The sequence below is a fragment of the Rhamphochromis longiceps genome, linkage group LG12 (assembly GCF_057381845.1).
Source record: "Rhamphochromis longiceps isolate RC_006_pf linkage group LG12, R_longiceps_female_GT1.1, whole genome shotgun sequence".
NCBI lineage: Eukaryota > Metazoa > Chordata > Actinopteri > Cichliformes > Cichlidae > Rhamphochromis > Rhamphochromis longiceps.
This window is the reverse complement of record NC_140568.1, coordinates 6199582-6204199: the sequence shown is the minus strand read 5'-3', so window position 1 is coordinate 6204199 and position 4618 is coordinate 6199582. Positions and strand designations below refer to the sequence as shown.

The 4618-nt window shown below is 46.6% G+C and overlaps 1 long non-coding RNA gene across 1 annotated transcript; it reads left to right on the top strand.

Moving 5' to 3' along the window:
* Positions 1-428: 428 nt before the first annotated feature.
* Positions 429-3265, top strand: LOC146656701 (uncharacterized). The gene is made up of 3 exons (XR_014914178.1): positions 429-1332; positions 2281-2315; positions 2552-3265. It is a non-coding gene; the product is annotated as an uncharacterized LOC146656701 (long non-coding RNA).
* The last annotated feature ends 1353 nt before the right edge of the window (positions 3266-4618 follow it).

Genomic DNA, 4618 nt, shown 5'->3' with positions numbered 1-4618 from the left:
GGCATTGCTCATGTTAGAGATATCAAAACAGATTTTCGCATTGATAAGGTGACTGACCATTACAACATGAAAGCAATACATTTTCTTTTAAAGCAGGTTCAGTCATTTAGCATGTCATCTCATAACAAGACACTTATTGGTTATTTAATTGTACCACATTATAGTAATGTCAGTGTCACAGCAGTCGGAAACCTACAAAGTTTATTTAATGGCAAAACACGTCAATGAAACACGTAATTTATTTAAGGATCACGTTCATTCATTTTTTACCGTGCCACTTTACAACAGCAGATAAACTCCCACCGTCTTTAACTGAGCGATGGATGCTTCGTAAATGCAATCGCAACACGCCTATTACCTGTAATATACACCTGTAAATGTATTCTGTTTGGTTTACTGTTATTTCAAACGACGTTTCTTACCTTTGATCAATGAATGAGGAGCGTTGGGATGTGTTGCGAGCGTTGAGTTACTTGTTTTCTCTCCCGAAACGTAAAAGAGGAGATTTTTTAAAAGTGCCGCCGCATCTCAAACTCGTTACAGCGCCGGAAGACCGTAGTGGCCAAAAATATATTACATCCGTAGTGGTTTAGCACTACCATAGAGAATGAATGGGAAACGGTTTAGGCCGTTTAGCTAAACAATCCCAGGCTCCCGCGCGACAAACGTCACTGCTGTTTAGTTTTCTGTCTTCATTTATGTTGGAAGTGATAGCAGAGCTGTACGTTTTAACTTGTTTCCAAAACCCCGCAGTCAGGACATGTTATATTGTATTTAGATAGAAGCTAGCGAGCTAACTCCCTGCTAACTTCTAACTCCGTTAAATGTCATAAATTCCGTTTTCATGGATGCCTGGATGTTAAACTCAATTGTTACACCTGGTAGAGCAGAACGCTGATCATTTTATTAAAGATGAAAGACTTTAGACAGTTTTTCAACTCTCAGTAATGCCATAGTGATCGTTTGATATATGGACCTGCAGCGGAGTTTAGACCCAGACACGGCTAGTGACGTCAGACTGAACAATCGGATAGTTCTATCACGTGCACGTGTACACGTTGACAACCGTAACCATGGTCGCCGAGGGTATTTAAATGCTGCACAAGGTTCCAAACGTCTGTTTACACTTGCTCGTGGACTTGTTTCGACCTGCTCCAACCTCAGCCTGTGGAAAGCTAAGTTTTGCAAAACATTTTACTAAAAGCGGATTTAATTTGAGAGCACAACAAGTACTTCATCTGTGGATCGTTTGTACTTGTTTTTGTTTTTCAAGTTTGAAGATGGCTCGCCGTGGACCCGGACTCCCCGACTGTCACCTGGACTTCGCTGCAGGTACGTTTGAAAATTTCTTTAAATGTAAATTACTGTAATAATTTAACAAGTTCCAGTGTGAATATCAAGTTCTAACGTGATCAAATATGTGTATTCCAAGATTGTTTCCCGTAAATTGTTTGTATGTTTTAAATTTTCCGGGAGAGGTGTAGAAATTATTAACGACTGGTGTATGAATATGAAAAAAGGTGTTACTTTGATTTGAAGGCTTCAAATTTGACACTTTTCTTTAAAATGAAATGGTTAAAAATAGCTTAATGGACTAAAATTTGTAAAATGCCCAAAAATCAGTTTCTGTGGTAACGGCATCTTCAAGATGTCATGGCGTCAGAACACGCAGGCGTAAACACACAGATCCAGGTCCCCTCCTGACATCCTTTTCTTCTCCGGATCAAAGGCTTTATTGACATAAACTATATTTTTTCTCTGCTGCAAAACACAAAGATAGCAGATAGCTTTTCTTCAAATTCTTTAATTCTCAATCGCTTTTGCAACTTTGTACTTTTGTATTACTTGCAGCAACAACTCCACCTCATTGTTAGTCCATTTAAAAAACTCGTCGCTTTTCCTTTTCATTTTCCTGCACGTTTCAAAGAGCCGGAAAGTAAATAAACGGCAGACAGAAATGAGGCAGGTCCAGTCACCTTGCGTTTCACGCATGCGCAGTACTGGAACGTAAGCGTTTTCGGCCGTTTCAATGTGGACACACAACTCTGTGAAAACGGTAGTTTGGACACGAGCATTTTCAGACAAAAACGCCTTTTTCAAATTGATCCGGGCTAGTGTGACGTAAGATCACAGGCCGTTCCAATGACGTCACCAATCACCACACTTCAAAGCACAAAGCCTGCGTTGTCACAGTAACGCATTCTGCGATAGGAGGTCATATATAGGAGTGAACTTGACTCTCACACAGCCTTAACTGTCTGCCTGTCCTCATGTCTGCAGTGCTGCTGTCTCCGGTCACCCTGCATGTTTCTAAGGTTAGTTTTCTCCATATTTATATTGTTCTTGTAGTTTTTGTCCTCTGGTTTTTGTCCTTGAGGTTTGAATATACATGTCAAATCAAATCAAATCACTTTTATTGTCACATCACATGTGCAGGTACATTGGTACAGTACATGTGAGTGAAATTAATGTTGAAGTTCCAGTTGTGAAGCTGAGGTGTCTATGAAGTGTTCAGCAGTCTGATGGCCTGATGGAAAAATCTGTCTCTCAGTCTGCTGGTACGGGACCGGATGCTGCAGAACCTCCTTCCTGTGGGAAGTAGTCGGAACAGTTTATGGCTGGGGTGACTGGAGTCCTTGATGATCCTCCCCGCTTTCCTCAGGCAGCGCTTCGTGTGTGTGTGTGTGTGTGTGTGTGTGTGTGTGTGTGTGTGTGTGTGTGTTGTACTCAGATTAGGTTTGAAGTGTCTGTGTGGTGCAGCTGGTCTGGTCTGTCTCTGTACAGTCGAGGCTGCACCCACCTATAAAAGGTGGAGGCTCACCACACCAGGACATGCACACCTCACAAGTTCCCGGCTCTCTCGACTCTGTTGAAGACGGGTTTCTTGGAGAAGGGGAGGGCAGTGAGGCACAATCCCCCGTCCCCCGACGCCCCTCGCGATGCCCCTCCGTCTTCGACTAACCCTCTGCATAGGAGCCGTGAGAGCCAGGAACTTGTGAGTTTTGTATGTCCACTCAGGCATCCTTCATACCTGGTCTGTAGGAAGTTCCTGTCAGAAGGAGGGGGCACCGCGAGGGCGTCGAGGGGCGGAAGGCGGTGCCTTAGTGCCTTCCTCCTTCTGACATTGTAAAGGAACCCTATTTTTTTTTAATGGTAAGATGTTTGTGTCTGTGTGTGTGTGTGTGTGTCTGTGTCTGTGTGTATGTATGTATGTATGTGTTTTTTGTCCTCATATTAGGTTTGAAGTGTCTGTGTGGTGCAGCTGGTCTGGTCTGTCTCTGTACAGTCGAGGCTGCACCCACCTATAAAAGGTGGAGGCTCACCAGGACATGCACACCTCACAAGTTCCCGGCTCTCTCGACTCTGTTGAAGACGGGTTTCTTGGAGAAGGGGAGGGCAGTGAGGCACAGTCCCCCGTCCCCCGACGCCCCTCGCGATGCCCCTCCGTCTTCGACTAACCCTCTGCATAGGAGCTGTGAGAGCCAGGAACTTGTGAGTTTTGTATGTCCACTCAGGCATCCTTCATACCTGGTCTGTAGGAAGTTCCTGTCAGAAGGAGGGGGCACCGCGAGGGCGTCGAGGGGCGGAAGGCGGTGCCTTAGTGCCTTCCTCCTTCTGACATTGTAAAGGAACCCTATTTTTTTAATGGTAAGGTGTGTGTGTGTGTGTGTGTGTGTGTGTTTTGTACTCAGATTAGGTTTGAAGTGTCTGTGTGGTGCAGCTGGTCTGGTCTGTCTCTGTACAGTCGAGGCTGCACCCACCTATAAAAGGTGGAGGCTCACCAGGACATGCACACCTCACAAGTTCCCGGCTCTCTCGACTCTGTTGAAGACGGGTTTCTTGGAGAAGGGGAGGGCAGTGAGGCACAGTCCCCCGTCCCCCGACGCCCCTCGCGATGCCCCTCCGTCTTCGACTAACCCTCTGCATAGGAGCTGTGAGAGCCAGGAACTTGTGAGTTTTGTATGTCCACTCAGGCATCCTTCATACCTGGTCTGTAGGAAGTTCCTGTCAGAAGGAGGGGGCACCGCGAGGGCGTCGAGGGGCGGAAGGCGGTGCCTTAGTGCCTTCCTCCTTCTGACATTGTAAAGGAACCCTATTTTTTTAATGGTAAGGTGTGTGTGTGTGTGTGTGTGTGTGTGTTTTGTACTCAGATTAGGTTTGAAGTGTCTGTGTGGTGCAGCTGGTCTGGTCTGTCTCTGTACAGTCGAGGCTGCACCCACCTATAAAAGGTGGAGGCTCACCAGGACATGCACACCTCACAAGTTCCCGGCTCTCTCGACTCTGTTGAAGACGGGTTTCTTGGAGAAGGGGAGGGCAGTGAGGCACAATCCCCCGTCCCCCGACGCCCCTCGCGATGCCCCTCCGTCTTCGACTAACCCTCTGCATAGGAGCCGTGAGAGCCAGGAACTTGTGAGTTTTGTATGTCCACTCAGGCATCCTTCATACCTGGTCTGTAGGAAGTTCCTGTCAGAAGGAGGGGGCACCGCGAGGGCGTCGAGGGGCGGAAGGCGGTGCCTTAGTGCCTTCCTCCTTCTGACATTGTAAAGGAACCCTATTTTTTTAATGGTAAGGTGTGTGTGTGTGTGTGTGTGTGTGTGTGTGTGTGTGTGTGTGTGTG